The 26,947-nt window shown below is 39.4% G+C and overlaps 1 long non-coding RNA gene across 1 annotated transcript; it reads right to left on the reverse strand.

The window, feature by feature from the left end:
• Positions 1-1,784: 1,784 nt before the first annotated feature.
• Positions 1,785-21,961, reverse strand: LOC118500037. The gene is made up of 3 exons (XR_004902564.1): positions 21,803-21,961; positions 17,067-17,071; positions 1,785-1,795 (listed from the first exon to the last, which is right to left on the reverse strand). It is a non-coding gene; the product is annotated as an uncharacterized LOC118500037 (long non-coding RNA).
• Between the last annotated feature and the right edge of the window lie 4,986 nt (positions 21,962-26,947).

The raw sequence follows: 26,947 nt of genomic DNA on the forward strand, positions 1-26,947 counted from the left end.
AAAGGATCCAAACACTGACAGTACTTTTTCTTTGCAGGACTGGTCATTCCACTCCTCCACCCCTATTTTATTTTAGTTTCTTCGTGTGGAAGAAAAGCAAGATTTAAATTCTTAATGCTGAAGCTAGCTTATTTACTTTTAAATTAAGTCAGTTTGTCACCTGAGTATTCAGTCGCTGTATTGTTAACGAGTCTTTGCCGTTAAAGACATGCATATTTCCAAGGTGATGTGCTTTGTTGTTTACATTTTACCAGTAAGATTTCCAGTTTGCCGGATGTCGAATAGTCAGAATTTAGAGTTAGATCACAGAATAAAAGGACTAATTATAGAGGTTCATTTGCTTTTCAGGTGAAAATATCCAGGCTTTCAAGCTGTGATTGTTGTGTTTCTGCTTCAGAATTCTCCAGGATGAGTTTGCCTATGATTCTGAAGTAATCAGTTAACTTCCATGAATTATAAACCTCTCTGTTTAGGCCCATTTATGAGATTACAAGAAAGGAACTGGTATTTAATTCTTTCTGTATCTTGTCTCTCGTATTTTGTTCATGCCATTACAGTAAACAAACATTCCTGAAATTCCAATATTGTATATCTATTCCCCGTAAATGTTTTTTTTTCTATTCCAAAATATTTACTCTTGTTGTTTACTTTAGTGTTTCTTCACAATTTTTTAAGTAGTCATGTCTTGTCAAAAGGAATGCCTACATTGACTCATTGTGGGGGCAAATTACCTCTTTTGAATCATTTTGGGTTATTTTCGAGAACAGTCTCCAACTCACCCCTGCATCAAATCCCTTCTCTACATTACGGTTCGTAAACTAATCTGTCTTTGCACATGAATCTCCCTCCTATCCCTGCCTATTCATTGTCAATGCTTCCATAGTCTCAGCATTCTCTTAATTGTAACTCACATTTTCCTCCAGCCCTTTGTATGAATTTACATATTTCTTCTTTTTGATTGGTTGCCTCTTTATTCTACCCTAAAGTCTTAAAAGTTTTTACTTTTCATCCCAATCGAATCCCCTGGTAATGCCAATTATTCATTAATAATTGGTGTATTCATTAATACATCAAAAGTTCATTGCATGGCAGACTCTCCAAATGTGACACCTCCTGGCGTGTGTGGGGTGGCACATCTGTCACTCACTGTACCGATCCTGGTAGTACTGAAGACAGGGTAACCCTGAAATTAACTATTAAAATAAATGTTCAACTGTGTAGCCAATAGCATATACTTCGCTACGTAACTATGCCATTTTGGAAAAAGTGGTAACACACACACACACACACATCAAACCTACCCTTTGAAGATTTCAATAGATGCTTTCGGATCTTTACCTTTTCAGCTTAATCCAAATCAGGTCACAGTTGTAGAACCGTGTCAGGTGCAGGGGCTGCTGAGACCCCAGATGGAAGGGTAAAGCAAGTCCCTCCTTCTAAATTTACATTCATTTAAATTGGTTGGAGTGCTGTGGTTTTCATACCCCAACCTTCCTGTAAATTGTTTTCCTCCCAGGGTGAGCGGTAACTGTTTTCACCAGCTAGAGAAGATCTTGGGTTTCCCTCCTTTTAAAGCTTCAAATTGTTCTTCAGTTATCCTTTTTATGTTGTGTAACCCTCAGGGGTTATATCCAACTTTCGTATTTAATATATTTTAATTCAGCCTGTGATGATCTATATATGCATTCATGAGCTCATCTTCCCCTTAGGACTTGAACAGGTAGCAGAGATTAAATTGGCTTTCTTTACTACTTCCTGGCAACTGCAAGGCTTGACTTCATGAATACCTTTATTTCTGCGTTTGCATCCAAAAGTTTTGGAGAAAGTGTAATTACCTGATTAAATAAATTAAACAGTCTTTTGGACTGATCTTTTTATAACACCATGACTATGTGAACTGGCAACACACACATCCTGGCTTTTCCTTTTCTTTATGCTCCAACTTTTTTATTCCTTTGAGTGACCCCTTTGAAATCTAGAAAGGTTTGTCCCACTTTCTCCTAGTCTGTGTTATGCCCCTATACTACCTGAGTATATTTTGTAAGTAGTTTGTCTGTCTCATTGGCACAGGAAAAACAATACATATTTTATCTGAGGAGAAAGAGAAGTACTTTTCCCGTCCACTACTCTTCTTTTGGAGAGGGAAGTGGGAACGAAAGAGAGAAGGATGTGAGTGGAAGAGAAGTAATGCCCCAAACAGAAACCTGGGAAGCTTCACTCCCCCGTGTGTGCCGCCTTCAAGGAGGTCGTGGTCTGAAGGAATTCTTAATTGAAATGATATCACTATACCACCACCAATCACCAACTGCTCAAATATTCCCTACTCCCTGTCCCCTAGCTGAAGCCTCCTCCCTCATTTAAATAATTGTCCTCCTCTATAGTCATTTCTGTATTGTCTCCTCTCCCCATTAAGATTCTGCTACTCTTTGTACTCTCTGCCTGTGTAGCACCTTGCCTGGCCCTAGGCTTTTGATAAATGTTTACTGAATTGAAATAAACTGCTTGACCTTGCTTAAGGTCCCTTTTTCTAGCACATTGAAAAAGTTTATTTTAGGTAACACCTTCATCTTTACCACACACTATTAAGGTATAGTGACCAAAATCAACTTAAAGAAAAGTAACATAGTTGACTTTTAAACTCCGCTGTAAGAAATTATAATACTTTTTTCTGAAAGAGCTCAAGATGAACCATTCTTAATGTTTGGTAGTGTAGGTCTCGAGATGCAGACAGAACTGTTTTTCTGATTTTAATTACTTTCTGGCTAGCATGGATGATAATCAAGGGTAATTAAAATACATTAATTAAGTGCAACTTTCACAAGTTTATGAAATAAAAGCTTAAGCGTGTCTTCAGCCATAGCTACATTGTGCACGGGATCAGAAAAACCTGGTGAATCACTGGATTGCATGCCTCCATGTCACCCCACATTCAGATCTGGAACAGCCATAGATTCAGTTGCCCCAGTTTTTTCATCTGCAAAATTCGCCAGGGTCAGGGAACCAATAACGGTGCAGAGGGTCCTCTGCACCCTCCCTTGTGCGCTTGCACTGGAATCTGCAAGGTGAGCTACCAAACTGTCAGCAGTGAGACAGAAAAGAAAGCATAAGTCCTGTTGGTAGGAGGTTGGTGTGTCAGACTGGTTTATGAAGAGACATCAGGATTTTGAACAGAAGATCAAAATATCCCATTATATCAGGGTCTTGATTAAGATTAGATTTTATAACCACTTGGAGTCAACTTATTTATCTTTGTTTCTTCCTGTCACCTACACCTTCAACACATATGTTTAAATGGAGAATTTTAAAAGTTATAATGCATTTGCATATATTGAAATGACATATATAAAAGTATATATGTATATATATGTGTGTGTGTATATATATATATATATATATATCTTAAATAATTGCCATAATGTTCTACCTAGCAAGTAAATGCATAGCATGGGTATACATGAAATTGGTCATGGAAATTTTTTTGATCATTTGGGATGAGAGAATTTAATACATATTTGTGATATTTGGTTCAAAGAGCAGTTTCCTGTGCTTTTTTCCTGGAAGTGGCTAACATTTCCAGGCTGTAAGGGCTCTGGGCCACCATCACAGAAGACTCAAAACTGAAAGGCTAAATGATTAAAACTTTGGGGGAAAAAAACTTCCAGCAAGAACCGCACCGTGTGCTGTTGAGCTGTATCACCAGGCTTTCATGCCTTGCTGAAGGTGAGAAATAGCCAGCACTGGGCCAGGAATGTGGAAGCCATGTGATAGAGAGCACCATGTCTAAGGTGTACAGATTAAGTAAGCACCAGCAAGGAAGCAAAATAAGGTAATGGACATGGAAGACGTGATCTGCTAGATTAGGAGGCAGGCAGAACCAGAAATCCTCTACTATCTGGAAAGACCCAATGTAGATTGGGGCCATTAGACGCAGGCTGAGGGAGTCTGGGATTCATGCTTGCAATTCTCGGCTCTGGGTCCACCTCACCGTGTTCAAGATAAAAACACATTCGATACTTTTTGCAAGAGTGTGGTATTTGAGGTTGGACAGACCTGGGTTTGAGCCCCCATGTAGTCATTTATTATACTAGTTATGTATCTGCCACCGCCACCCTCCTACCCAAGTCTCAGTTTTCTTATTTGTGAAATGAAATAATAATTACACCTACTTCACATAGTACTTGCTGTACAGGTCAAATGACATAATGTATGTAAATAAAGCACTTAGCATAATGCCTGCCATTCTCAGTGAAGGCCATCTAAAAACAAACAAACAAAAAATCAACTGCTCAGCTGCTTTTACCTATAAAAAAAGATAAAGGTCAAGGAAAGCCCATTGTAGTATGGCAAATTGAACAGATTGTGTCCCTCTGATCAATGGCTGCTGTCCACACTGTCTTCAGGTTATTTCAGATGGCCTTCATACCTCCCATTCTTGCTGCTGTCTGAAGTTGCTAAGGACAGTCCTTCACCCAGCCAATATTTAGTAAACGCCAATTCTGTGTTGAGTAGGCACTGGGTGTTGAGTGTGTATTGGTGAATATCTCATGAAGACAATTGAAAAGATAGGTAATGAACAAGATAAACACACACATATAATAATTGTCACATATAAAGAAAAACAAATGGGACTCCACTCTAGATGAATGGGCAAGGGAAGGCTTCTCTGAGGATGAGAAATTTAAGCTAAGAGGCCAAATTTAAGGAAGAGAAGTTTTTGTTTTGTTTTGTTTTGTTTTACTTTATGGCCTTTCTCTGCAGCAGTTGTGACAATCGCCAGCCTTATCTGTCCAGCAACTCCTCTGTAGTGCTTGGCTATCACAATCTAGAGGTGATCCCAAGAAATATTCAGGACAGATTATTTCCTGGTGAGGGTGATTCTGTGTAGAATTATGCACCTGACACCTGCACAATTTTGTTAATCAGTGTCACCCTTAATAAATTCAATCTAAAAAAAAAGAGTGATTCTAGGGCCCTGGTCATAGATGTAAGCAGAGGGCAGCCACATACACACTTGTGCAGGCTGTTACTACAAAAGGTCACGAGGCAAGCCAAGAGCCCTAACACAGGGTTGTATCCACCTGCCTCTGAGGAAGGGGTGGCTTTCCTAATTCAGGCAAGAACCAGCCATTGGCCCCATGCAGCCTCCAAATGGGAGAGCACATTAAAATTTCTCTGTCACTAGAGAAAGGAAAACTCCCAGAGCCAGTGAAAGGTTTTTCAAAAGCAGATGGGCACCAGGTGCCACTCCAAACAACCCGACTCCATAGATGACACATAGGACCCATATTTCTGTAGACCTGCTCCATTGTTTACAACCCACATTTCAGGAGAGTGTGTATTTCCTCCTCTTGGCATCAGTGGAGTCGGGATTGTGCTGGTTTACTAGCTGCGTGGAGCCCTGGAGGCCCTGGAGGCCCTAGAGGCCAGGGGACGAGGAGCATGGGCCCCCATTGCCTAAGTGCTCACACAACCCACTTCTTTCAGAAGTCTTCCCACAAGGGGCTTCTGTCAGGCAGTGCTGGTCCCCAAAGCTGTGACTAATGGCCTCCTTCCCAGGCTCTCAAAACTGAGCAGTTCTTGTTGCCTTTGAATTGCTTCTCCTTCATACCAGTGCAGGATCATTCTTCCTGATTATCTAAAAACAAGCCACAAAGATCCCTTTGTGGGAGGAATTAAAGAAGAAATAGAAGGAAAATGTAGAAGACTGTGACCTAAAGACAAGAGTGTGACAAGTTAATGTGCACATACTTAGAGAAGTATCTAAAGTAAAATCGTTCGGGGTGGGGGGGTGGGGGAATGCGGGGTGGAAGAAAGTTTTTATAGAGAATTGCATTAAGTTATAGTTTCAATAGGTTTAATCCCCAAAATCTACACGCAATATTCTCTTGGCCAGATTTCTTACATATTAAAACTTGGAATTATGAAGGAAAATTCTCAGGTTAAGGCATGTTTTGGCCTAATTAGCAGCCCCTTAGATGACAAGCAAGAGTCTGATTTTAAAGATAGCACGTATACTTAAAGACGAGAACTAACAAAACTGGCCAGACCTGATTCTTATCAAGGGTTTTTTGGAGGGACTTAAAAAAGAAAAATAAGAAAAGTGTTTTCATCTCAGAGAACTGAAACAACAGAAAGCAGAGCTGGACATTACTAATGCACTAATTTTATGTGGATTCTGATGCATTAATGAAGAAAAATATAACTCTCCTAATACTTTGGAGACTACTCAAGTTATAACTCTAGTTAATAAATTTCACAATTACAAGGCAGTTACAGTCTCCATCCAGAAATGCTGGTTTTCTGACATGCAAGTGTGTCTACAATAATTCCAAGGAGTGTTGTAAAAGACTCAAAATAAAACTAATATTGATTTGCCCAATTTTTAAAAGAAATAAATATGAAACTTTTGGGGAAAATGTGAGGCTACTCTAAAGAGACTGATAATCTTGATTGCAAGTGGTACCATCTTTATTCTGGGGCCACAGAAGTGACTGACAACTCTTTTTAAAATAATCATGCTAAGTAACAAAAGCTGTGTAAAGGGAGACTACATCAAAATTTCTTTCAATCACTAAAGAATGTGCTTATGATACAAAGTTTTCAGTGCCACAGTTTCTTTTGTGGCCTCTTCCCATCCCCATCCTCGGCTGTCCCTCGTGAAATTGAATTCGTGCTGATTCTCCTTACGTATATTTAAGCTCTTTTTCTCTGATGCTTTCTTTCAGAACACTATTGAAAGGCAGTTTATATCTAGAAAGAAATAACCAGCAATCTCTTGAACTTTAAATAACAAGGAATACACAGGAAAGCTTGCAGTGATAGGCTTAGAAACGGCATAAAAGGGAAGACATGCCATCTGAAGGGCCTTCCAGCTTCCCGCTCACAAACAATTGTTTAGATGTCAGGGTGCCAGACACACTGGTTAGATCTGAGATTATTCTTCCAACAGCTCACTGTTGAGAATTCCGAGTGGAGGATAAAAATAATAACCATAGCCATGGTATAAATCAGGTGTTCGTTCATTTATTCATTCAGGTAACAAATATGAATAGGAACCGAGAGGTACTTGGGATGCAGTAGTGAACAAAAACTGTTTTTACTATCACCTGTTTGACCTAACTGACACATACAGAGCACTCCATCCAGAAATTGCAGCATTCACATTTTTTTTTCCACACTGCACGGAACATTCAAAAAGATACATCAGATTTGGGGTTTAAAATAAATACCAATAAATTTTAAAGAATTGAAAATAAACACCAAAACTATGCCACTGACCACAGTGGATGAAAACATGAAACCAATAATTTTTTAGATACATGGAAAATTCCTAAACATTTGGATAAAGGCAACATACTAATCCTAAATAACACATGGTAAAAAGAAGAAAAAGCTTTGAAATGCATAAAAATAGAAACACAACATTAGCAAAATGCATGTGGTGCAGCTACAGTAGTGTTTGCTGAGAAATTTGTAATACTAAATATTTATGTTAGAAGAGAAGAAAGATCTAAGCTGAAATATGAAGCATTTATATTAAGCAACCAAATTAAGACTTAAAGATGGATGCCTACATTTTCCACCAAAACAAAAGAAGAAAAGGAAAAGAAATAAGAGCAAATTAAACCCACGGTAAATAGAAGAGGGAAAAAAAGAACAGAAATCAGTGAATCAGAAAGTGTACAACAGTAAGAGAAAAATCAATGAAATAAAAAATCTTGTCAAATAACATAAACATCATTATTCACTGGGAAAATGCAAGTTAAAACCAAATAAATTACTACTATAATGACAAATTAAAAATATCCACAATACCAGGTTTTGGTGATTATGTTGAACCACAGAAGTTCTTATGCATTGTTAGTGGAAATGCAAAATGGCAGAGCCACTTGGGAAAACTATTTGCAGTTCTTTAAAAAAGTTGAACATACATTTCCCATAAGATTCAGCAATCTGTTTTCTAGGTGACAGAGAATAACAAAAACTTATGCAAAGATTTGTATGAGAATGTTCAGAGAAGTTTAATTTTAGTAGCCAAAAATGAAAACAACCCAACTGGTAAACTAATAAGTTGTGGGAGACTCATACAATGGAAAATGGTTTCATAATAAAAGGCATAGACTACTGATACATGTTATAGAAAAGAACAACCTAAAAAGGAGAAAACTGTATTTGAACAATGATTAAAAAAAAAGAACAACCTACCCAAACATGGACAAATCTCAAAAGCATCATGTTGAGTGAAAGAAGCTAGAGACAAAAGAATACATACAGTATGACTTAATTTATGTGTAATTCTAACAGGCAGACTATAGTGACAGAAAGATGGTGGTCCTTCAGGGCCTGGGTGGGGGGAGATTAACAGAAGAGGGCCAAGATAAAAGTCTTTGAAGGTGATGGAAATGTTCTATATGCTGATTTTGGTAGTGGTTACAGGGCTTTATTTATTTGTCAAAATGCTTCCAAATGGACCCTTAAAAATATTGAATTTTATTGTATGTAGATTATAGTTTAATAAAACTAAAAAATAGGTTATATAAATGACATAAAAAATCCAGTCTACTCAAAAGTAATTTTTTTCTTCCTTTTAATTATACTTTATTGATTACTCCATTATAGTTTTCCTAATTTTTCTCCCTTTGCCCCTCTGCTCCCATCAAGCCCCACTTGCCACTCCCTCAGACAATCCTCACACCATTGTTCATGTCCATGGGTCATGTAACTACCTATTTGTACTTTTTTTTTTAATTTTAAGATTTTATTTATTTATTTAGAAAGAAGCGAAGGGACCTGGCCAGCAAGCCAGGCACATACCCTGACTGAGAGTTGAACCAGTGACCTTTCAGTTCACAGGCCAGCACTCAATCCACTGAGTCACACTAGCCAGGGCCCTATTTGTACTTCTTAATTCTCTCACCTCTTCACCCATTCTCCCATAGCTCCCTCCCATCTGGTAGGGTTTTTTTTTTTTTTCAATATTGCTAAATCAATTTCCAATATGCTAAGGAAGTCCATTAAATCCTATCATTTCTTTTGCCAGGGGATATTTGAAAGCAACAGCATATTCACATTTAAAAGTTAAGTAACACAATTACTAAAAAATATTTACTAGGGAAAACAAACACAAAAGTGAAAATTAAAAAATATGACTTTGGTACAAAGTATTTAGACAGTAAGAAAAATAAACCAAGAGAAAGAAACATTCTTCAGAAATCCATACAAAAAGTTTATATCACGAAAGAAAAAGCTTCATCTCTTGATCAGGAGGCAGAAATAGAAAAGTCCAACTGGATGAACAGGGCTCTATAGGCAGCCTTAGTGTTGGGTTTGTGGTTGCCAAGTAGTGTAGGCCATTTCCAGATATTAAGTTCTGTATTACATGAATGTATTATCTAGAGATCTGACATTAAGTAAACCTTGGTTTTTGCAACAAGCCTCGCATTCAGAAGAGACTTCTTGCTTCTGCAGAATATCTGACTAGCCACCATTTTCACATTCAAGGGCCTTTGTGTTCTACTTCAAGACTAGGACTATGTTTTTCTTTTGAGCAATTAGACCTGCACTCTCCTGAGACTGATGATTCCCTGCCGATTCACACATCCGAACCTGCCTTGTGCCACCCGGCTGCTGCCTGGCAGCCCTCAGCTGATCTGCTGTACCTCTTGTGTTCTGAAGTCTGAGGAAGCCACAGGCTGTTATGAAAGACAAGAAATCTAAACGCCAGTGTGTTGACTTAAGAAATTGCATTTTCCCCTTAAATGTAGGTATCCTTTTAATCTAGATCCACTGTACCAAAACCTTTCCCTCTATTTCTCAAACTTTTTGTTGTTTTTAATTTTTAAAACTTTTTAAAAGGAGGCACTATGGTACCAAAGGATTTTTTTTCCACATGGGATGATGGATTATGATGGGTATTCATTCCTGAAGTATCTGTTGTCCTAAAACTTAAGGGCAAAAGATTCTTCTGAGTTGGTATGACATTGAAAGAGTGCCTTTCATGTCAAAAACAAGTATTCTTTCTTTTTATGAATTTATTTGTGCCAAACTGATAATTGCCAAGAAGCAAAATCACAACGGATGGAGAAAATGCTCCCCCAAACGGGCATTCTAGAAAAGACTACAGAGCAGGCACAGAAACAAGAAATCCTGACACAATGAATCCTTTTCCCCAGCAGTTTGTGAGGTTTCTGAGAACCTTTGGTGATTTGTGAGGAAAGGCATAAAGCTGAGGGTTGACCCCTTACTTACCTGTACCCGAGTCCACGGGAACCAAACTGCTCTGATGGACAATGGATTCAAAAAGGAACAAAGGGTGGCAGAGGGGGATCCAAATGTGGGGCTGTAAGACTTAAAGCTCAGCTTCCAGAAACGACTTCTCACAGAAGTACCATGAAGATGTTGCTGAAGCCAGCTCCTCCGCTGCTACCCAGATTGCTGTCTGGAGAATGCCCTTCAGAGGCTCAAGGGCCAGGACCTCCAACGCTCTGCTCCGACTAGGTAACCTGAATTAAATGTGTTCTCAGCTTAAGGCCATAGTTCTCATTCAACAGAGGGGTTGTGACTAGTTTGCAGGAGACGTGCCTCAACCAATTTGTTGTTCACAAGCCATAAAAATGACATGCAGGCACTTAAGTTTACTTAAAGCATACACAAGAGTAGATTCATAGTTTCCTTGTATTCAACTCCATTGTACAAGCCTGAGTATAACATGAGTGCCTATGTCAGAGTCAGTGGGCCCTGAGATTATGTATAACCGTGGGTATACCTTATGTGAACAGCAGAAAGATTGAGAAGCACTCAGATAAGGCAATGCTAACTGTAAATCCAATGTTCTGTTTTTTTTAAATTTTTTATTGTATTTTCTCCATTACCATTTAACACACCCTCACTTCAACCAGTGCAATCACCGCACTGTCCTCCATGTCCAGGAGGCCTTTTTCCTTTTTGCTTGATCCCTCCACCCTCTACCCTCCCCCTCCCCAGAGTTATCAGCCTGCTTTCTGGGAGTCTGTCTCTATTTTGCTTGTTTTTTAAAAAGATGTGCTAGGACCTAAGAAAAAATACTACATTCTTCAGATTTTGCAGAGACAAAAGCTTTGGCTAAATTAGAATCACAAATAGACTTTTAATTAAAAAAAAATACCTTTCCTCTGTAAGCAAGCCGGTCATCCTTTGCTCAGAAAGCTATTGTTATGGTTTCTTCAGTTAATCCAGGATGAATGCAATCTCAGAATACACGTATCTAAACGCTTCCTTCCTTTTGTCCATTTCCCAGAACATTCGGCCCCAGCTTGACAGTTTGACAAACAAGGTCAGCATTTGAACTTGCTCACACTGATCATTAATTCCTCTGGAAGAAAAATCACCAATCAAGTGGGAGTCTCCAGTTTCCGTGGGGTCGAAACTAGGGCATTGTGGTTTCTCATATGAAAAAGAAAACTAACAGAAAATATCACTGAAAAGTTTTCCATTTTCTTTAAGAGAGATAACTTAGAAGTGTTACAGTATCTCTTGTTTTTTCTTTCTGTATCTTATCTTCTTGGCAGTCCTACCATTGAGAAATCTGGTCTTTGCACATTTCCAGGCTTCTCCCAGCAGGACAATAAACTCTTTTAGAACGGCTCTTGTTAGTGGAGTATTAATATCATTTGACCGATGTTTTATGCAGGGTGTGACAAAAGTAGGTTTACAGTTGTGAGTACTCGAAACAGAGCTTATTCTTGTATTACTATTTATTAATTATTGTATTCTTTTCCACACGAACAACTGTAACCCCACTTTTGCCGCACCCTGTATGTAGACAACCCAGGCTGAAGCTTGGAAGTAGTGGGATCATGACTTAGACCAGAGTTTGGCTGACATTGTCTGTAAAGGACCAGCAATTAATATTTCAAGCTTTTCTGGTCCATATGGTCTCTGTGGCACCTGTTCAACTCTGCCCTTATGGTGAGAAAGCAGCCCCAGACAATGCATAAGCGAATGAGCGTGGCTGTGTTCCAATAAAACTTTACGCTGGAAATTTGAATTTCATGTCATATTCACATGTCATGAAATAGTCTTTCTTTTGGTTATTTTTAACCATTCAAAATGGTCAAAATCATTTTTAGCTTGCAGGCTGTAGAAAAACAGGTGGCAGACCTGTTCTCGGCATTTGGGGAAAAGATTGTTTGACCTCTGATTTACAGTCACACTAAGCCACACCCCACCTTGCAATTGTTGTAAAAAGGGAAGTCACAAGGCCCCAAAACCAAATGTAAATAATTACAGTGGCCATTGAACAACCTGAGTTTCAACTGCACAGGTCCACTTACATGTGCATTTCTTTTTTATTTTTTGGAGTTTTTTCAATAAATATTGTAAAATATATTTCTCCTCTTACGATTTCCTTAATAACATATTCTTTTCTCTAGTTGTTTATTCTAATAATTTTGTACACAATACATATAACACACAAAATATGTATTCATTGACTGTGTATGTCATCAGTAACACTTCCAGTCAACAACAGTCTATTAGCAGTTATGTTTTGAGGGAGTCAAAATTAACCCATGGATTTTTAGCTATGCAAGTTGACCCCTAACCAGTGTTGTTCAAGGGGTGAACTGTGAATATAATTTGGCTTTCCTTGCATATTGCATTGTTTGGTTTTCTCCTTAGAAATCTCCCAAGAGACTGCTTGAATTTTGGTTTCTCAATATTTTCCAAAATGTACTATACTAAGAATCATTGGAGAGGCCTGGGAGACAGAGGTAGTACCAACTGCCCTGCCTCAAACACGAGGATTCCTTCTAGTTCGTGTCTTGTTTTAAACGTTGTTGTGAATGTGGCATTTTATTCCATAATCTGTTTTCCCTCTAATTTTCTTTTTTAATTACATTTTATTGATTATGCTATTACAGTTTCCTGATTTTTCTACCATTGCCTGCCTCTACCCAGCACTCTCCACTCCCTCAGGCAACCCCCACACCATTGTTCATGTCCATAGGAAATATGCATAAGGTCTTTGGCTACTCCATTTCCTATACTGCACTTTACATCCCCATGGCTATTCTGTAACTACCTATTTGTACTTCTTAATCCCCTCACTTCTTCACCCATTCCACCACACACCCCTCCCATCTAGTAGCAACCATCAAAACGCTTCTGTGTCTATGATTCTCTGTTCTTCCAGTTTGCTTAGTTTGATTTTTAGATTCAATTGTCGATAGATATGTATTTATTGCCATTTTATTGTTCATAATTTTGATCTTTTTCTTAAATAAGTTCTTTTAACATTTCATATAATGGTTGGGTAATGAACTCCTTTAGCTTTACTTTGTCTGGGAAGCACTTTATCTGCCTTTCAATTTTAAGTGATAGCTTTGTTGGGTAGAAACTTGACTGTAGGCCCCTGCTTCTCATGACTTTGAGTATTTCTTGCCAATCCCTTGTAGCCTGCAAAGTTTCTTTTGAGAAATCAGCTCTGACAGTCTTATGGGTATTCCCTATAAGTAACTAATTTCTTTTCTTTTGCTGCTTTTAAGATTCTCTCTTTATCTTTAACCTTTAGCGTTTTAATATAATGTGTTTGGAGTGGGCTTCTTTGCATCCATCTTGTCTGGGGCTCTGTGCTTCCTAGACATGGGTGTGTATTTCATTCACCGAATTAAGGAAGATTTCTTTCACTATTTTTTTAGATAGATTTCCAATGTCTTGCTCTTTCTCTTCTCCTTCTGGCACCTCTATGATGAGAATGTTGGACCTCTTGAAGTTGTCCCAGAGGCTGCTTACACTATTCTAGCTTTTTTCTGGATTCTTTTTTCTTCTTGCTGTTCTGATTGGTTGTTTTTTGCTTCCTTATGTTCTAAGTCATTGATCTGATTCTTGGCTTCATCCACTCTACTGTTGTCTCCCTGTAAATTGCTCTTATTTCAATTAGTGTATCCTTTGTTTCTGCCCAGATCTTTTTTTATGCTGCTGAGGTCCTCACTAAGTTCCTTGAGCATCCTATAACCAGTTTTGAACTCTGCCTCTGTGAGATTGCTGATTTCCTTTATGTTTAGCTCTTTTTTTGGAGCTTTTATCTGTTCTTTCATCTGGGCCATGTTTCTTTGTCTCCTTGTTTTGGCAGCCTCTCTATGTTTATTTCTATGTATTAGGTACAGCTGCTTTGACTCTGTGTTTTGGTAGTATGACCTAATGTAGGTACACTGACTCCCCTACAACTTAAATTGGGTACTCGAGGTGTGCCCTTCGTTTGGTCTGAGTACACCCTCCTCTTGTAGTTGAGCCTTGATTGCTGTTCGCAAGTCAACAGGAGGGATTTACCCAGGCCAGTCAGCTCTAATGACTGGCCGTGACCACTGACCACCACCCTCAGCCCTCTGTGGAGGATCAGCTGTGCAGGGGCAGGGTGGTGGTGCTTTGCCCTGGGCCACCCTGCCTGAGCTGTAAAGCAGTCTGAGATGACTGCTACTTCTGTTGGGCTTGGAAATTCCCAGGAGAAGCCAAGCTATGAACCTAGTGCGGCTGCTGCTAGTGGCAGGCCTGGGACTCACTGAAACCAGCTGTTGCTTGTTTGAGTGGTTTATGGAGGTTGTGAAGTATGAGGTAAGACCAGCCATTTCTGTGGAGAAGCAGCTTGGGTGGGCCAGTAAGTCGGGTGGGACAGAGTCTCAGGGGTTTTCCAGGGTGGGGCAAACAGTGTTAGCAAGGTTGATGGAGTCTCAGATATGGCACCAGCTTGCCAGCTCTGTGGAGATAAAGTTCAGAAAAGGGGCAATGGCCTTTGCTTTCCTTGATGCCAGCCACTTCAGTCCCTTCCTGTATGCTACTGCTATCTTTCAAGCTGCTACCCCACTGCTGGAGCTCAGAGGAAATGAGTCTGAGTAGGTGAGTCTAGTGTGGGTTCCTTAAGAGAAACTGCTTGGGACTCTAGAAGTTCCTTCCACCAACTCAATTGCTGCTGGTTTTTGCAGTCAGAATTTTTGGGGGTTTATCTTCTGGCACTGGAACCCTGGACTGGGGTGCCTGGCAGGGCGCTGGGACTCCTTGCTCCTCAGATATCCCTCCTAAATTTTTACCCACCACACGTGGGTGTGGAACCAGCCCTTTCTGTGTCTTGCCCCTCCTAACTGGATGGATGTGGTTTCTTTAATTCCATATTTGTCAGACTTCCATTCCACTGGATTTCTGATGGTTCTGAGTGATGGTTGTTTTGTTTTAGTTGTAATGTTGATGTGTTTGTGGGAGGAGGTGAGCTGTGTGTGCCACCGTCTTTACCAGATGTCTCCTCTAATTTTCAAGTAAAGGGAAACCTCCAGGAAGTCTTGCCTGTTTGTACAGAGCCCCGGTCCTCCAAAGACAAGCCATGAGAGTTTAAAAAGAAATCAAAGAAGTAGGCTTAGATAATACCATACTCAAATAAAAATTAGATGAAAATATAGTTGCACAGTTCCATAGTGTTAAATTATTTCTACCAGGAACGAGTGTTCTGTAAGCAACCTGCTGCAATGAGACCTTGTTTCATTTACGATTTTCTGTAAAAAAGGAGGAGAGCTCTATGAAGTTATGTAACAGGGTGGGTGAGCTCACTGGGGAGCAAGCAAGGGACCCCAGAAGCAGCACCAGAGCCCGCACCGCCCCCGCAGACGGGAGTGGGCTGCAGGAAGTGCCGCAGGCCTCCTGGATTGAAATCACAACTGAAACAGCAGAACAGCCTTCCCACAGCCCCGGGCTACTGTAAACAAAGGCAATGTGGCTGCACAAACCCGCGTGCATCGCCCCAGCAGCTGCGCTTCTCAGGGCACAGCCAGCACAGAGCCTGTGTGAGCTGGAGGGGCAGAACGCCGGCCTCAGGATGAGATGCTTGAGCACCGGTGCATCTCAGATTGGGAAACTTCTGCCCCCTTCTGCAAAATGGCAGCTAGATAAGGGGCAAAGACACTGTCAGCATAAACATGGCTGACATTAGCCCATAGTTGTTAAAAAGCCAGACACTCAATCGTGCGTGGGTTTCTGGACTGAGGCTTTGAAATGGCTTCAGAAGCACTCTCTCTCTTCCTTGCCCCTTGCCCCAGGTCAGGGCGGGGCATGGAGTATCTTGGAATCCTGCAGGATGCGGGTCCACTTGTAGTTCTTGCCTTGCCCTGCCCACACGGTTTGGAGCAGGCCCACCTACTGGACATGCATCCTGCCACAGGTGGGCTGCAGAGGACGCTGTGACCCTGTGCCACCCAGCAAAGGTCCTAGACTGCTTCCACTCTCTTGACATGACAGCAGCACACAGACGTGTGGGCTGGGCAAGTTCCACCGCCCCAGGGGCAGAGCAGCGTTGGGCACCCAGGCTCCACTGAGGGATGCCCTGCATAACTGGCTGGAGTAACCTAGCAACGCGACCCAGACCCAGGGATAGAGAGGAAGCTGCACAAGAGGATGTCGATGCTGGAACCCACCAGTTCGCAACCCACAGAGAGAGGGAAAGAGACAGAGAAAGAGAGCCTATTATTGATGGAGACCCATTTGTATAGCCTCCTGGGGCTCCAAAAGGACAGATAAGGAATGACAGGGAACTTCTGGGAAAGGGTTTGGATTTTCGTCTTTCTGGAAATAAGGGAATTTCTATATTTTACAGAAGAGGTTGGCTTGGAGCAAGGATGCACCCAGCCTGCCACTCCCCTGTTAATAAAGACCTTTTTCCTTCTCCATAAATCCTTGTGTTGTACTTGCACACCGTGGCAGACAGCCAGACCCCAGGCTGCTTGGTTACAGTTATGAATACATAAAAGCAAAGACTTCAAAATGAAAAGAACATAGGACAACATCAGCATCAGAGCTACTGAAATGGTGTGCTCCCTAAATAACAGCAAGATGACAACAAAGGAGCTAATTTGTTGACAGCAATTTCTCTTATACTTCAGTTCTTATGAGAATGTGCAAATTTAGATTACCAAACGCGCTCATTGTTGTTGACTTTCAGATTCTTTTAGTCCTACTACCAAGTGTGAGTCCTTTCTTCTCTGCATGCCTTCTGCCCCCCAGATTTAGCATAATTTAGCAGTGGATGTATTTCCATTTTCTCCCTACACCTACTCTCTCAAAAGGCCAAACCAAAATCTGAAATCAGTTTCAGTCCACTTCTAAAAAGATTCATCTCTCACTCTTTTAATGCAAGCACTTGATGTCCTCTTTTAAGAATGTAAGCCAAAATTGTACCCTGAAGCTGACAATAGTCTTATACCCTGGTGAGTTACCATGACAACCCTCAGATTCACTTCTGGAAAACAGTAACAGGAGTTTCATCCTATTTCCATCACTGTTACACAATCCCATCATGCCCTTTGGGTCCTATCAGGAGAAAGATCAGCCTAATTCTTCTACTTCAATTTGCCTCTTTGAGGAGAGGAGCTTGGAAAAAGAGGCCACCCAGTCCTTGAAATGATTGCAATCAAAGAAAGAACCCTTGCCAAAATCCTGGAGTCAGTGTTTTGCTTTGGAGCATAGTTTTGACTTGGCTTTCCAGCTTTTCTTATCTTTTCTTTTTTAACATGATAGGCACAGTTACAAATCCAGGGGCCTGTTTTACCATAAGGGGTTCCCCACCTTTACAGCTTTACAAATGCAGTCAATGATTCACTTTGGAAGGCCGCTGTTTCACCTGGAGAAGGGTTTGGTGTCCAACTAGGAATAATAGCAGCCCAGTGCTCTGCTTTTACTTGTACACAAACCAGATTCCTAGTCAAAAGCAAAACAATGCCCTTCTACCTTCCCCCCATACTGCCAGTCTTCAGAGAGCACATCTAGAAGTGCCTGGTAACTAAGCTGTCAAGGCATTCGGCCAAAAAGTGAGTAGGCTAGACATAGTTCATCTCTGGGGCAGGATTCACCCTTAATTTATTATTATTTAAAAAAAAAGAATGAAATGCCAATGTTGGTGCTTTTAGAAGGCTTTTGGAATCAAGTACTAAATACAGTAGTCTGGACAGCCTGCAGGTATTTCTTATTAGACCTCTGTAGAAGTGCTTGAAACGCAGGGATTTATTCAGTACAAAATGCATCTTTGTCCACTGAGGTATTGCAGTTGTCATCAGGGACGTGCTGACAAGTGGCCTGGTCATTTCCATTTATTGCTGTCCTTCAAGCCCTGCAAGGGCTGTGTATGGTTCACTTCTCACACACCTGCCCTGCAGTCCCGGAAACCTCAGTCGTTTGAGTTTCACAGTGAGCGGTGGGCTGTTCTTTACTTATTGTAGGGAAATGCTTCTCCTACCTGAGGTACCCTTATAAGAGATTCTATTACACATAGCTTTATTTCCTGTATACTATTCTGTCAACTACTAACATTTCAGTGTTCGCCATTGAGAACTGAAACATATTCTTATTTGTGGTAATTAAAAGAGGGAAATGGGATTTGGGAATAAAACCCAAGTTGAAGAGGATGGCACATTAGCAAAAACAAAGGAAGTTTAAGAAGTAGAGGAAGTTCGTTCCTGGCCTCTGTTGTGCATTTGGATGGTGTCCTCAGTAAATAAGCCATTCAGATTTGAGTGAAATAATATAAAAGACTGAGCTTTCTTGTGAGGATATCAAGAAAAAAAAAAGATTAGATCACCATAGATTTAGAGAGAATTGAGAAATATCTATGTGGCTATATGGAGTAGGTTATCTTTATCTATAAAGATAACACAGAACTTAATTTTTTTAATTATTAAACTTATTGTATGATACGTCTTACTGCCATGTTGGAACCCATGGAGCCTGCTGGGAACAGGAAGTTCCTGTGGAAGGCCATGGTCCAAGGTCATCTTTGCTGGCTGTAAGCGGGGTCTCTGGAACTAGGGGGACCACACAGCTCTTCTTAAAATCAAAGGTGTTTATGTTCTAAATGAAACTGAAATCTGTCCAGGCAAGAGATGTGCTCAGGTGTACGAATCAAAGAACAACACAGTGACTCCTAGTGGCAAACTGAACAAAACCAGAGTGACCTGGGGAAAAGTGAATGATGCTCGTGGAAACAGTGGCATGACTCGTGCCAAATTCCGAAGCAACTCTCCTGCTCAGGCCCCCGGTCACAGAATCCATGTGATGCAGTACATCTCAAGGATTTAAACTTACTGAAAGGTGCATAAGTAAAAGGTTATTTGTTCTCTTGTGGAAAAAAATTATTACATGATAAAACAGCTCAGGGATTGGGATCAGGGACCAAAGAAGCCAAAATAAACCACCATCACCCATGTCAACAGAAGAAAAAGAAAACTCCTCAAGATTCACATAGTCTGGAACAGGACAATCTCATGGAATCTATACAAGTGAGACCCTGAATAGTTTGGCGCATACACTAAGGCACAGTAAAAAAAAATTAACCCTACAACTCTGGATTTTTACGGATGCCGCAGTTGTTGGGTTTAGTTATTGATCCTGTCATTGCTCTGTTTCAGTGTGTAAGGCTGCTCCCGATCTCCATTTCTGCACACTAGCTCTTAAGCATTTAACTTTCTAAGGACAAGTAAACTTGGGATGGGCCTCCTACATCAGGGCACTGAGAGCGTTTCAAGTAAGAAGAGGCTTTGCATCAATAAAGCTAATTCACACTTCAGGCCTTCCAGTAGCCTGGACCCTGAGCTGCTTCTGTCTCAAGGAGTGGACAGCCCAGCACGCTTCACAGTTGGCATTGACTGAAAATGCCTACAGATCTGTCTGGGCCTGTAAGTAATTTTCTTTTATCTTAAAAATTGTACCCTTGGCACGACTAATCTGAAGGTGAGACATATCCAAAACAAACAAACAAAAAAAAATGTACAAGTACAAAGCACTTCCAGCAGGGAATGCATAAGGCAGGATTTGAAAAATTGCTACACATCTTCTTAGTTCAATATTAGTTCCCCAGGAAACACAAATACTGTTTAATAACCCTAGTCTCTGTATTTGTATTATCTTTGATTCTCCCTCTTTTTAAGGTCAGCATGATGAGAGCTCCACATGCATTTTAAATGTCTTAATGTGCGTACTTTACGTTGTATGAAAATTTATCTGCACCTTTTCCATTATCTATTGTCTTTCTTTACTTCTCTTTATCATTGCTTAATAGATCATTTCATCATTTCATAAGTTTTTCTAATCAACTGGTTTTGAACAAGAAAATTTTTTAGTGTTCAGTTTGCCCCTTTATTTTTCTATTATATTCCTTCACCACATCAAGTATTTTGGGATTAATGAACAATCTAAAGACATAAATTCATGCTAGCAGCATATCTCCTTCATTATAATTTTATGTATCTCACTAATTTAAAAATGTACTAGTACAAATTCCTAACGACCTGAAAATCTTTGCTGACCACAGCGCTGATTTGCTGACTGAATTCCACGCAAACCTCAGACTATTTAGCGGGCTGTGAACTGAAGGACCGCAGTGTGTTCGCTGCGAGCGCTGCCGCGTTAGGAATGGTCACCACACATAGGCACCCCTAAGGCACACAGAGCCATCTTCTCCTCACTGGGAATTTAAAACATTTGTTGTTTCCTTTTTCCTGATTTGAGAAGTTTATCAGGTAAAGTTATTCAGCACAGGCCACCCCAGAATGCGCCACTTTGGCACATTGATTATTTTGAGCTGAAGGTACTTGAAAAAAGCAGAGGTATGGAGGGCTGTCAGACTCCCCTTTTCCCCCTAAAAGCAGGTCATAAAATTTCCAATGAGGAAAACTCCCTTTCTGTACCTGGAAGAGAACATTCTTTCTTATCACCAGAGACTGGGAGTTGACCTGGAATGGACGGCTACAAACTCACTAAAGTAGCCGTTATCTCCCGTGAGTTTCCCCCTCCTACAGTTACTAGTCACTGTTCCGTGACTTACCGCCCCTAGCCCAGGGACCTTATCTCATCACATCCCCACAGTTGGTCATTCTTTGTGTAAATGGGGATATATACTTTTGGGCCGGAGAGCTGCTACAAACCTTCATTTTCCATCTAAAGACTCCAACACACATGAAAAAAACCTAAGTAAATTTGTATATTTTTCTCCTGTTCATCTGTTTTATGTCAGTTTAATTCTTAGGCCAAGGTAAGAGCAGTGGCCTCCCCAACACTGCAGTTCTCTCTCTCTCTCTCTGTGAGACACACACACACACACACACACCTGAGTTCTGCCTGATAATTGTGTCATATATCAACTTTCTACATCATCCTAGAATCTAGACTCGCAGAATTTAAAGAAATCTTGAGAGGATCAAATCAAACCTGTGATACATGTTGTATCTGGGTTCCACATTTATAATTACTTGGACCACACTACTGACTCGTCAGACCTTGGATGAACACTCAACACTGCTTGCAGAGATGGCGAAGAACCAGTTACCTGAGTGTTATTTCTTCTTATAATGACTTCCTTTTAAAAACATAAATCTAACAATTTAACATTTCAGATGAATGTGTTCCTGCATATACAACAAACATCAATAAGTTAATTCTCTTTGTGGTGAACACTTACATTTTTCACTATAATTGTAACTCTGCTAAGAACATGAGAAAGAGGTTAGAAGAGTTAAAAGAACAAGGTAATGAACCTTAAGATCAAAGGCAGCACACTTTTTGCCTGAATAGTCAGTATCTATGACACAGAAATTCGAGTTGATATCCACAAACTATACCACTAATATCCCAGAAAATCTCTGCCATCTTCGGGTCTTGGGCTAGTGCCACTCTCCGTGACATCATGTTCAAAAGTTTAACCAAGAAGGAAATAGGCACATCAGAGAGACACTAAATATCCTTCCCACAGCCACGGTAGTCATTTCTTAACCCCAGAGTGAGTTGAACAGAAGAAAACTTACCCTGGCAACAGCTTTTCAAGGTGCTTTAGGTCCAAAGAAAAAGGATCAAATTCTGCTCTCCCGTAAATTTTCTACTGGTGGCCTGCAAGTCAGGGTGAGAGATCCAAACGGTCTCAGCCTCAGTCACCAGAGCTGAGTTCCAGTGATGATCTTGGGAGAGCACTTGGCTGTTCCTCATTAGCATCACAAGGGCTCCCCATCAAATCCTAATCCACTGCATTGTTCTAGCTTTTGTGATTTTTATAGCCTGTTAATTCTCTCTGTTTTCGTTAGCACACGTCTTTGCACCTGAACCTCCAAACTCCACTTCACCAAATTGCACAGGACTCTCATTTCTTACTTGAAATATAACCAACCTCAAGATTTTCACCTTTGAAGTGTCAGGACTTTGCCATGTAGATGTCACTGTTAAGTGAAAAAAAATCTCAGAGAAAACAGTGCTGGCTCTGGGGACTCTCACCCTTCAAAAGTGGCTCCCACATACTTCGGGATGGCCTTTTCCTTCTACAAGTCTTCATACCTCCATGTGTAAGAACTACGGAGCTGTGCCGGTGCTGGGGACTGGAAAATGGAATTCCAACATTTTAGTTCTGTGTAGATACTTTTAGTTCTCAAGGGAAACATGAGAGGGGGCCTCGCCTTTCAGTCCCAGGCAAAACGACTCAGGAGGAAGTTTAGTACCCTTATAGAACAGGCATCATCACTACCTCCATCATCAGCAAGGACATTATGGCAACTGGTAATTTTATAGCATGCTTACTATAAGGGGCTGTTCCATCTCCCTTTGAAAAGGAGAAAACTAGAGTTTATAGGGGGTAACTTGGTCTAATTCACTAGAGATATTGAGTGCTACTACTATACTATATAATAAGAATACAGACTGCTGCCTCCCTAGTTTCTACTCCTAAGCACTCACAATCTAAGACTGGACCCTCTGGGCAATTGATTTTTAGAGATAAAAGCAATCTTAGATGTTGAGTGTCTCCGTGAACTTGATGGATTATCATGGCCACATTATATACCTTATTTATAAATGTTTTTAAGAAATTATTTATCTATTATCTAATTCCCTGATCTAATATTGATAATGAATGAAGAGTATCAGATAGCTTATCGATTACTTACTTGCGGAAAATATAGAAAACCTAAAACAAGAATTAAGGAAAACATGTACTGGTAATTATTTTTACTGCACAATTATTTTACAAAGTGTTAATTGTTTTGTAGAAAAAAGAGAAAACAGTTTTTTGACAGCTACCCACTTTTACTTCAGTTTTGTAAGTTCATAAAAGCATTTGTTAGGAAGGCTTAATCACTTTATTTTGCCAGAAAATATTCTGCATCTAAAACTTTTTTTTTTTGCCTTAGAATGCATTCTGCTAAAAATTGACTCTGTAATTATCTTTCATTATCTCAGATCTCCCACTAATATCTTTCAGGCATCTGCTCATCAAGTTGCACAGATTTCCAAACGGGATTAGCTGTCTTAACAACTTTGCTATTAGCTACAGTTACCAATAGCATCCTTTGAGGATGTTTTGCTTATGTTCTGCTTTAGCAAATGTTTTATTATTTTAGTATCATTTGGTGGGTAACAATCTGGAATTTACATCTGAAACATGAATTTTATATTTTTAAAAAAGTGATACAGAAACTATTTATGATAACAATAAATACCCCTGAAGTAATTTATTTTTGCTGCATTTATCCTAATTACTAAAATATTTTAAAGAAAGCAGTCATTTAAGTTTTTCTAAAACATTCACATCTATGCACATGTAATTTAAATTGCATACATACATATTTAATAGTATATGCATTTATACTTAAAGAAGAGTTTTTGGAATCTGAGAAAGAAAGCCAACAAATTGCTTTTTTATGACATAGAAACTCCAAGATAAGGTTGTCCTTTTTTTTTGTTAAGAAAATATATTCTCATTTCTAATAAACAGTTTAAACAGAATAGTTGCTGAGATTTTTAAAAAATTTTAAATAGTGTCCTTTTTCAATATGTATTATTATTGTGTTAAATTTTGAGAACATTACCTTCTAAAATGCTTTTGTTATTTATTTTGATATCATAATGTCTATAGTATTCTATTAATCTCTGTTTACTTTTTAAAAGTAACACAATTTTTTTATACTAAATAGAATTAGATTTGCTTTAAAATATTTTTTTTTTGTTTTGGGAAGCAACAGGTACTCACATTATTGAGTATTACAAGTAGTTTTTTTCTTGTTTTGGAAAGATGGTCTCTTTAGTCACTCTAATTGTTCTTTCTTTCCTTCCTTCCCTAATCCCTCCCTCTCATTCTTTGTCCTTTCTTTTTCTTGCCTATTTTCTCTCCTACTTTGTTCCTTTCTCTCACTCTTTTTTAAAACTTTATTTATTTATTTTTAGACAGAGGGGAAGGGTGGGAGAAAGAGAGGGAGAAAAACATAAAAACATCAATGTGTGGTTGTTTTTCATGTGGCCCCCACTGGGGATCTGGCCCACAACCCAGGCATGTGCCCTGACTGGGAATCAAACCAGTGATCCTTTGGTTAACAGCCCACACTCAATCCACTGAGCTACACCAGCCAGGGCTCCCACTCTTTTTTTGATGGAAGATAACTTAAAAGGAAGAAGTCACTGACTCTTAAATCTGTTCAGGGTTATTTCTATATTTTAGAGGCAACATATAGCTTTATTTATATTTGAAAGGTGGAATATTGCACACACTCTTGACTTCAATACCACACTCATGGCTAGGTAACAGTAAATTACTGAAAATACCAACTCTGGTGGGAAGACCATAGATCAATGCATAGGACCTCAGGAGAATTGCTCTGTGATAATCTTCACGTTGAACTCTACACACAGAATGAGATGGAGTAAAAATGTTCTTCACTGTGCAAAAAGGTGAAGTTCATTGTCTTACTTTTTTATAGTCTCCTTTTGTTAGAGATCAAAACAGGAAGTGTCATTGTTTATAGGCAGAAACATTAAAGTTCTGTTCTTAAAAACACCTTGAACCTTCTTTCCCATGAGGACATTTTGAGTGCAGGAACTTTGGGTAAGACCATATGGCTTCCTGCATTCTCTTCAAAGTGGTAAAGTTTGTTTTTTTTAATGCAGTTAAGGGAGAGATATTTACCATTTCAGAAGATAATAACATTAAAAAAAGAGAAGAGAACAACATTAACTTCCTTTTAGGTTTTTATGAGTATCTATGATCATTAGTTGCATGTAGCTAAAATGACCAGTACTGATGAAATAGCATTTTTTTTTAGAGAAAAGCCTGAACATACTTTCCCAAAATAATTTTTTAAAAAAATCTCTGCTTTCTTCCATAGAAGTTCTATCCATGGCTACATGTGGATCCATATACTTTTATGATAAAGAACATTTTTTTAAACCATTGATTTTAGAGAGAGAGGAAAGAAGAAAGAGTAAGAGAGCGAGAGAAGAATGATTTGTGGTTCCACTTATTTATTCATCCATTGGTTGATTCTCGTATGTGCCCCGACTAAAATCAAACCTAAAACCTTGGTGTGTGAGCATGACACTCCAAGCAACTGAGCTACCCAGCCAGGGTAAAGACCATCTTTTGACCCAAATGTAGTGATGGAGAAAGGCTTAAGTGTTACAGTCTCTGAAACTGGTGTAATAGAATTCCATTTCCTAGGTTCCTTGTGCACAAATACTAAGAAGTCATTAAAACACTTGTTGACTTGATAGTATAAACAAAGAGAAAAATGTCATAAGCCAGGGAAGGAAAATCCAAAAAAGAAATAATACAGTAAATAAATATTTCAGTCTCTAGAGTTTCCTTTCCAACATTTCAAATTTTCTTCCAGCCCATGTCTGATGGCAAACAAATATTCTAGAACAAAATAAGAATAGGCATACATTTTCTACAGGTAGGATATTCAAGCTACTTTTTCTCTTTTCCTAATGAAATAAAATTATATCAAATAAGAATATACTACGCCCTGGCTGGTATGGCTCAATGGTTGAGTGCCAGCCTGAAAACCAAAGGGTTGCAGGTTCAATGCCCAGTCTAGGGCACATGCCTGAGTTGTGGACCAGGTCCCCAGTAGGGGGTGTGTGAGAGGCAACCACACATTGATGTTTTTCTCCCTCTCTTTCCCTCCCCTTCCCCTCTCTAAAAAATAAAATAAACAAAATGTCAGTGTACGGTCTATTTTAAAAAATAGACCCCTAAAAGATTATACTAATATATTGAGGAAATATTTTCAGCTCAACTTCCTTATTAGAAGTTTATCTTTACTGGTAAACTGCTATATACTAAAAATGCAACTTAATACAATAACAAATTAAAAGCAAACCCCCCAGATTATAGACCAGAAACTTAAGATAAAATTATTTAGTCCTGGATGGGTGGCTTAGTTGGTTAAAGTGTTGTCCAGATATACCCAAGGTTTCAGGTTCAATCCCTGGGGAGAACACATGTAGGAGTCAACCAATGAATGCATGAATGGGTGAAGCAACGGACTGATGTTTCTGTCTTCCTTTATCTCTCTCTCCCTTGCTCTCTCTCTCTAAAATCAATAATAATTTTCTTAAATATAAAACTTTCTACACACCCAAATCCAGTCAAAGACCTGACCAAGGACACCATTTTATGTATCTTTCATTGTGATTTTAAATACATTTGAATATGGAGTTCCTAATGTATTGATTTCTGCATACAGTTGGAAAAGAAGTTTCTGACTTATCTATTACAGAATAGGATATGATTGTCCTTAATGAAAAACGAGAAGCACATTGCAAAACTATTGAACTAGTCTAAGAATTAATGGTGCTGGACCAAATCTCCTAATTTAGTAATCGCTAGAACTTTCTTTAGTTTTTTTCTACCATCAAAGGGTAGAAGATGTAAAGTTATAGGACCAGAATGACCCCCACAAGAGGTCTCTTTCTCCTACACATGTTACTGCAACAGAATTTGCCTGAAATTTCATTTGCCATCTGCAGAAACCAAGAAAAACATCAAGAGTTCGCAGAGCAGAGGAGGGGATGGGACTAGCCAGAGTCTCAATGTTTCAGAGTCTGATGTGATTACGGAGTCATTAAGTTTAGCTTCTCTCCACCTTTTCTCTCTTTAAATTCATGGCACTTCTGTTCACATTTTGTT

Source organism: Phyllostomus discolor, chromosome 4, assembly GCF_004126475.2.
Source record: "Phyllostomus discolor isolate MPI-MPIP mPhyDis1 chromosome 4, mPhyDis1.pri.v3, whole genome shotgun sequence".
Lineage (NCBI taxonomy): Eukaryota > Metazoa > Chordata > Mammalia > Chiroptera > Phyllostomidae > Phyllostomus > Phyllostomus discolor.